We start from the raw sequence: 9,152 nt of genomic DNA, 5'->3' as shown, positions 1-9,152 counted from the left end.
GGGCCTATCTGCGCAAAAGAGGCATTGGATCTGCTGAATTGCGTGACAGATCCCACTTTCGATCGGGAGAAATGCCTCCGCCTCTTGGATTCTTTGCGAAATTGCGTGCTCGAAAAGGTATCTTTCCTTAAAACTTTTATGATATTGGTTTTATGTTTGGCTTATTTTTAAGATTATTTGCAGTTGAATCTTGAGAGGGAAAATATTCTCTATTTCCTTTGCGTTTTTTTTTTTTGGGTTTTTAGTTTTGTGAGTAGCAAGAAGTACCAACCATAACTCCTTGTAGGGCATTTATGGATGGCAACGTAGATGTTTATGGGAAGTAGGATTTGGTGCAAGATGTATGTAGCGAAATGGGACAAAATAATTCCTTGGGATCATGAGGTTCTTATTGGAACTTAGGTTCTTTGGTTTTTCGAATTCTAGCATGGTAGCCCATAAATTTAACTTGGTAGGAGGTATTGCAGAATTGTAATCTCCACTGAAAAGGCTCATTATCTATTTGGAATAAAATGCAGTCCATAAATTTTACACGGTGTGAGGAAGATTGCAGTCCCCGTCAATCCTCAAAGATCTCCACACGTGAAGGAGAGTGCTCTACCAAGGAACTCTCGAAATAAAGTGCCCCTCACTGCATGCGTGGCTATATGTGAGATACCTCTCGGGGTCCGGTCAAAATGGGGTGTCTACACATGGTAGGAGGTATTGCGGAATTGTAATCTCCACTTAAAAGGCTCATTACCTATGCGGAGTAACATATTTCACTATAACACCCCCTCATTTCCCACCCACCCACCCACGCTCGTGCGCACACACCCAGGGAGAGAGGGAGAGACAGAGACAACGAAATATAAAGATATGTTAAGAATGATGGTGTACAAGAGAAGGAAGGGCCAGGTTTGCAATAAAAGGTCTATCCGATAGAGGCAAATTCACATTCACATCGAAATCAACCCTTTTCATCAATGTGGGGCTTTGAGATGTACAGTTCAAGGCTGAGGATGAAATTATGATGAAAATCAATTTGTTCGACCACAAGAATGGAATCAAGACTTGGGGATAAAGATAAGAAAACCCGGATTTCATGATAAATTTCGTGTCAAAGATTTTTTTTTTTTTTTTTTTAATGGCTTATTTCATTAACTACGCTGCAAGGCGGCCGAGATGGTTTAAACGAGCAAAACAAATTGATCTTATACAAGATTTTCGTGTAAGCTTCTCTTCACAAGGATCTTATACGAGATAATTCTCTTACCAAAGATCAAAGTGGAGGGTGTTTATTGGTTCAAAAGACAATGGCAACGATCTAACATCTCTCCAATTTGATCTTATCACCTCCAAAACAATTAATGAAGAGGCATGGCAGCGAACTAACGTCTCTCGGACAAGGTGTAACTCAAGGAAACTTGTGTAATCTTGTTATTGATGGAGGATTCGACTGAAACTTCGTTTCAAGGGAGATGTTGAAAAAAGCAATCCCAGCAGTACAAGATACAATGGTTCATGACGGGAGGTGAGGTATTTGTTTCTACTCGTTGCTTAGTTTCTTTTTCTATTAGACCCAGTTACCCAAGTACAAAGATGATGTGTGTTGTGATGTAGTCCCAAACTCCCAATTGATGGATGTCACTTATTGCTAGAGAGACCGTGGCATTATGATCAGGGTGCAACTGATAGGGAAAGGAAAACATGTATTCCTTTGTAAATGATCGAGAAAAAATGACACGTATGCTTATGAAGGAAGAGTGTTTTTTTTTTTTTTTTTGAATTGTATTATGAAGGAAGATTTTAAACCCAAGCCTTGTAAGAAGTCTTTTATCTTAATTTACAAAAGACCGGTGAAGAAAGTTAAGTCCCGTCAATTGTGAATACATTTTTTTATTGGTGAAGATTTTATGAGAAAGAAAGCAAGGACGAAGTCGGTCCAAACAAAGAGAGCCAATAGTGAATACATTCAATAATAAGGATGTATTCAATCAACGTCGGTTCTCAACCCTACATTGTCTTCTCAAAAAATATGAAGATTTGGTCCTAGACAGCATTGGGAAACATGAAGATGAGTTCTGTTAGATTGACGGTGGTGCCATCAGTGATAGTGATGGGGAACAAAATCCAGAAGATGGAATGGATGCGACTAAAAGAATGAAGCTAAACTAGATTTCAAGTGTTATTTTTGAAAATGGTTATCTTGAAAAGTGAAATAGAAATTGTTCCTAAATAGAATATGAAGTCATTCGAAAAAGGAACTTTAATGCCTTTCATGAATTTTGATTTTTTTCGAGCATAGAAGATTTTGATCTAATCTTTGAAATCGGTAAATCAGATTTGGAAAATTCGAATTTCTTTTCAAGAAAAAATAGAGTCATTTCAAATGATTGCAAATAAGTGGACAAGGAAATTCATTTTATATTATTTGGTGGCAAACTGACGCTTGAAGGAAAATTTGAAGATCGATACTTCCTGGTTATGTTTGGTCGATGCAACCTTAAGAGATCTGCAACATCAGTGATTGAACTTTTTTCAAAGATTATTGGTTCATGAATGAAGGAGCAAAACATTGAAGAACAAGCCTACAATCAAAGGTCTGCATATTTCGCAAGATGTCGTGCATAAGTTGGATTACCACGAGTTGTTGGCAATTGAAGATGCAAACTCGAGGAAGTATTCAGAACATCATTGTAACAGTCATAGCAGCCCTGCAAGTCTTTTTTAATCACGAAAATTGGCTAATATAATTATATTAGTTTAAGCAGATTTTTAGTGAATTTTATTTAATTTTTGTGTAATGTTTCAGTAGGTTCTGGTGGGCCCTATCTAGAGAAAACGTGAACAGTGTTTTAGGACAACTTGTAATACACTTCCTTTTTATTTTTATTTTGCTTTGTTCTAAAATAAATGTTAGGCTTTGTTTAGATTGATCGAAGGGTTATACCAATGGTTAGGAGTAAACTGGGGTTTTAAGGTGTTTTGGGACTATAAATATGAAGTTTTGATATCCATTTTAAAGTGTTTTGAGACTATAAATATGAAGTTTTGATATACTTTTTAGGAGGTTTATGAATAGTTATGAGTTTTTCCTTTTGGGTTTTGGGTTTTACCCTATGTTGATCGGGTTTTGATAAAACTATTGTCGTTTTATCTCTCGCTGCCATTCTTTGCGATGGTCGATTGGATTATTTGAGTGATTGTACTATTTTTAAGCGAGTTTTCTACCTTTGTTGGGTTCCTAGTAGTTTACTTTCATCAGTATCTTGATAAACAAGGAGTCACTATACTAGACCCTAGAGGATGGCACTTGCAGTTTTAGATTTATACATGCACAACAAGCTTTAAAGAATGAAAAACTATTCTAGAAAAGAAATAATTGACCTAGTTTTCTGATTATTTTTTTGGTGGCATATTGAGACATGCCTTAGATGTTGGCACTCTTAATTTTCAAGTTATAGAACTTAACAATCGTGAGAATGAATGTGCAATACTAATAAGTGATTGAAGCAACTGTATTATTATCTTCCTCCTTAAGCTATATGGGTCCTTCTTGTAGTTGATTATGATATAGTTTTACTTTTATGTATTGACCATCTCGGTCACGGGGTCCCCGCTTTTCCTCTTTAATTCAATCATTTGCCATTAAAAAAAGTGATTGGAGCAAATTGTGAAGACATTGTAAAGTCCGATAAATAATACTTGAATGTTAAATGGCAAGAGATGGGTGACCTTTTCCTCGAAGAACTCTCCACTAAATGCAAATGGTCTGTTAAAGTACAACTCAACTCAACTCAACTAAGCCTTTGTCCCAAACTAGTTGGGGTCGGCGAATGAATCCTTTAGAAAATTCTCATGAAGAAGGTGAAAGAATCTACCCGGCTCAAATTGACTAAGTCTAATCTTGACACTAGTTGGGTTCGTCTGCATGGATCATTTTCTTCCATTCTCTCCTATCCATGGTCATTTTCTCTGTTATGTTACTAGCCCTCAAGTCTTTCCTCACTGTTTCTGCCCAAGTTGTTTTCAGTCCGTCCCTTTCTCTTTTTACTCCATTAACTTGGCACGAGTCACTTCTTCTCATTGGAGCATCCAAAGGCCTACGTTGGATATGCCAAAACCATCTTAAGCGGTGCTCTCTCATCTTCTCCTCAATGTGCCCCCCCCCCCCGCGCAACAAACACAGTGCTCTCTCATCTTCTCCTCAATGTGCCCCCCGCCAACCCCCCAAACACACACGCACACACACACCTTTTTACAGATGTCTTCATTTTTAATTCTATCTACCTTGTGTGGCCGCACATCCATCTAAGCATTCACATCTCTGCTACACTCATCTTATGCACATGTTGCTTCTTCGTAGCTCAACATTATGAGCCGTACAGCATGGCTGGCCTCACAACTATCTTATAAAACTTTCCCTTCATCTTGATAGGTATTTTACGGTCACACAAAACTCTTGAAGCATGCTTCCACTTCAACCAACGTGCTCTTATTCTGTGGTTAACATCCTCTTCAATCTCCAACAACATAAGCTTTTGGAGCAATTGGTTGTTTCTCATGGTATCAGAGCAAAGGTCATCTGTTCAAACCTCCTTGATAGTAAAAATCCACATGCAATGGCCAAACCTAAGAGAGGAGGGGCCACATGTGCCACGTGTAGGCCAACCCTAACAAAAGGAGGGGCCACACGTGAGGGGGAGTGTGAAAGCAGATTAAATAATGCCATCTCCAACAGCTTAAGCTTTTGGAGTAATTGGTTGTTCACATGGTCCAAGCCTAACTTAGTGTTTGGCACTCATGATGCTAGAGGATTAACGTATTTGAGGTTCATTCTTAGGCCAAAGACAGTTCAATCTTAGGAAAATAGATGAATAAGAGTCAGGTGACTCTTCCATTGGATCCACTAATCTTATGTGTAGTTCAATCTAAGACATGCTGCATGGTGTATATGGCTCCTTTCTGAGTATTGTTTGCATGACAATGGAAGTTACTGTTCACCTGTGGGGCTGTCTCCTCTTCTCTGCCCGCTCATAATGGACCAGGAACTCTTTGAACCTCAGTGGGTTGCAGCACAAGGGCAGTAACTATTGGAGGTTGGCCTGTATATTATTTCTGTGGTTCTTTACTAGCAGGCTTTTTTGGGGTATCTGTTGACTCTCAAGGAAGGAAATGACATCATAAATGCCTTCCCAGTTCCCAGCTTTCATCTACACTGAAAGCAGCCACTATTGCCCTTCCCTTTCTTTTCTGCTGGTGTAACTCTTGTTTCCCACTCAAATGACCCTTTCTTTTCTCCATATTTTTCAATTCTGTACTTTTTAGCTCTTTCTGCTTTGAATTGCTGGATCTCCCCATAACTGCTTATACCATTAAATATGGATTGGCACTTCAATTCTGGTGCCAAATTTTTAGCATGTCTGTTTTGCATAGCGTAAATAAGGACTTTGATTTTTCTGTTTGCTAATAGATTATACAGTGTAGAGACTGCCGATTTTGAACCTCATACAAGACAAATTTTACTGATTTTGCCAGAAAAGACGAGTATGCATGGTAACTTTGTTAGGTGTTTTCTAATATGACTGTGAGAGAGAGAGAGAGAGGGAGAGGTAGAGGTAGGGTTAGGTCTTTTAGAGAAAAATCACACGACTAAGTAAGAGTGTGTGTCAGGTTTTCTGATGTGATGAGAAATTGAGAAAAGGGTCTTTTTTTCTCTTTGTTGAAAAGACGAAGGAAAGGGTTACGGTTTGTGGGATCGGGTCAATCTTGTTGTAATCCTATAATTTTGATTTCTCATAGTGGAAAATCGTGATCTCAACCGTGGATGTAGACATCTTGGCTGAACCATGTAAAACTCGGTGTGTGCATCTCGGGGTTTGTTTCATTATACTATTTCATTTCTTTGTGTGTGATCGGATTATTTTTTACCCGTTGCTGATTTGTTGTAAATTCTGTCATATTGGGGAATCAAATTTACTGCCGTTGTGCTTACAGCTATTTATTTCCTGTTTGTTTCTTTGTTGAGATTGTTTTCTTTCAATTTTCTGTCTATGCAGAAAGTGAAGAAGTTCTCACTGGCTAAACAGGACAGTCAAGAATCAGATTCAAAGAGTAAGGATGTGCACTGAATATCTTATGTTTTCAGAAACTTCTAGTTATTAGAATGGTGGCTTTGGTGTCCAAGGCTATCCAGGATGCATACATTCTTTTCTTTTCTGTTTTGACAAAATTTTGAGAAAATGCTGAGAAAAAATAGAAACATGCGAAACAATGTCCTGTTACATCTTTAGACGTTAATGGAAAAACAAAGATTGTTCCAACCGTTTAATCATGTACTCTACTTAAATCCAACTCACATAAAAAAATATAGTAACCCATGTGTTACCCAACCAAGGAAATTAACATGTGCCAAATACTTATAGTGACACATTCTTCTAGAAGTAAACATTGAATATGAAAGTTTGAACATAATCTTGCGAATATTCATTTTGACCTAGAACCATGATTCCATTTCCGACAGTAGTGATTAGTATTGACATAATAGAAGTGCTCCCAAGTCTCAACGACCCATACAGTGAAATGGGGACAGAAGATATGAGAGAGGAAGAGCAACAACATGCAGTGCAAGAAAGAAGTGGGAAAGATATAGTAGGGATTGTATAAAATCTCACAAACTCATCTAAAATTCTAAAACTACGGCTATGGTATGGGGATTGGAGGTAATTTACTATTTAGAAGAATATTATTTATGTTGCTTAAGCATGTAATCCATAGGATCATATAAAGGGAAGCCGCCTACTATTTGGGTGGCAGTTAAAAAATAACAAAACTTGGCTCCAGAACGGTTCGGAGGAACTTCCTCCAACCCATGTAATAGCAAGGGGTGTGGAAATATCAATTCAATGATTATTTTTTATTTTCTGAAGGAATTGATATTTCCACACCCCTTGCTATGAGAGGGGTTGGAGGAAGTTCCTCCAAACTATTCTGGTCCTCTTGAGCCAAGTTTTTTTCGATAAAAATTAAATTAAAAAGTTTTGGCAAAATTTTGGGTTTACACAAGATGAATCGAAGATGGTGCATTTTGAGAAAAAACATTAAAAAAAAACGTTTATTAGAGAGTAAAACATATTCAGTCTTCCACATAGCCAGGTGTGGACCCCGATCCGAGATAGGCGGCGAGGGAACGGGTCCCTAACACCATCTGGATCATCCACGTGTGAAGGAGAGCTCTACCAGGGAACTCTCGAAACGAATGCCACCCTCATAGCATAGCACGAGTGGCGATATAAAAGAGATACCTTTCGATTTGGGAACAAATCCGGATTCGAAACGTACCTAAACAAACTCAGAGTCGCCATCCACGGTATATGGCCATGGATCCTTTAAACAAAAATATGCTCTGTATACCATGGATAACCAAAAATATATATGGGTCCGTGCCTGATTACGAATGGAGAAGGTCTGAGAGCACCCCCAATTCGTCCAAGTGCAAGCACTTGGTCTCTTATGCCATTTATTATTAACCTCAAAGAGTTTCGGGCGAAAATCATGTGAAATGGGAACAATCCTCAGGAATCGTCTACCTAAGCATGCATTTCCTGAGGATAAAGAAATAAGCATACAAAATAAATAAAAAAATGTGTCACCTAAGCAAAGCTAAGTTATGGGTGACATGTCTAATGGGTGTCTAAGTTCTGGTAGACATACACATGCAAGCTACAGCTAAAGGTATAGTATCAGTACAAGAAAGTAAGAAAACACATCAAAACATAAAACACAAGTCAAACCTATATATGACAGGACAAGACAAGTCCTAACTCTAATGCGACTTGACTCGGACCAAGATGGCCGTCCATCCCAGCTGCTCTACGTATCCCGGCCTCAGGAAGAATCGGAGTCAACGTAGTTCGAATGACCTATTCTAAGCTATGATGCCTAAGACACCTAGCCCTCTATCTTAGACTCGATCTAAAAGACCGGACCAGTTATTAAAGTTTCTTATACGATTATTTAAGTTCCAGTGAATTGTGAATTTTAGGACACCCTATATGCCCTAACTAAATGCAGATTAGCCCTAGGCTAATGCAGGTGGTTCCTACAACCTATGTGTAACTAGGCTGTGTTTCCTAAGGAAAACAAAGGTTGACTATATGCCTAGTCTAGCCATCGGTTCGACTAAATGTCTAACCGATCGACTCGAGGCCTTCTAACTCTAGGGACACTCACACGACAGGACACACCATATCAATACAAATCAAGACAGACTCCTAACTCTAGAACACACTAAACAGCTAGGACAGACTCCCAACTCTAGAGGAAGATCTTTTAAAAAGGTTTTGAAGAAGCTTTGTATTTTTTTTGAAGGTTTGACAAATTTATTTTTAAAGGTTTGGCTGGACTTGGGATATGGATCCCAAGCTGCACTACGTACCTCGTGAGAGAGGATCAAGCCAACGTAGTTCGAATCGAACTCTCCTAACTGCTATCACTAAAAGCAAACACTCCAAATGATTTAATGGCTTTTTAATGTTTTTCAAATGTTTTTGATGTTTTAAATTTCTAATGTTTTTGAGTTTTAAAATATTCAAAGTTTTTGGATTTTAAAACTTTTTACAATGTTTTTAAAGTTTTTAAAGAGTTTTTACCCTTTTGGTCAAAGACCTAAGGGAAAATACAAAGCAAAACCTTAGGGCCAAACCCTAGGGCAAACAGGGGAAACCCCTAAATCAAGTAATCAAATGCCAAAGGCAAGGAAAAAGAAAGGACCTCAAAAGGCCAAGCTCTAATGAGACTGTGCTAGTCTAAGACAAATAAGAGCAACGACAACTAAAGAGAAGAAAAAGGCTACCAGGTAATCTCAAGTTTCCATTTAATTATTATAAAAAAAAAACAAATCAAGTATTAGCAAAGTATGATTTATAACTAAAAAGCGCACAATCTGTAAGAATAGCAATCATAAAATGATAAACAACATTAATTAGTCCAGACCAGCCGCTGGATAGCCTAATAAAGTAAAACAATATCAAACACTTCAATGCCAACCACAAACCCCAATACGGGGACTCAGCGAAACCAGATGATGCCAAAGTAATCATCTGATTTCAATACACATATAATAATATTCTTACAAACCGCCTTGAAATCAGACAGTACTCATGTCGATA

Source organism: Tasmannia lanceolata, unplaced genomic scaffold, assembly GCF_043159265.1.
Source record: "Tasmannia lanceolata isolate RefF3 unplaced genomic scaffold, GAP_Taslan_0.1 ptg000037l, whole genome shotgun sequence".
Classification (NCBI taxonomy): domain Eukaryota; kingdom Viridiplantae; phylum Streptophyta; class Magnoliopsida; order Canellales; family Winteraceae; genus Tasmannia; species Tasmannia lanceolata.
The sequence above is the reverse complement of the archived record's forward strand: the minus strand, read 5'-3'. Positions refer to the sequence as shown.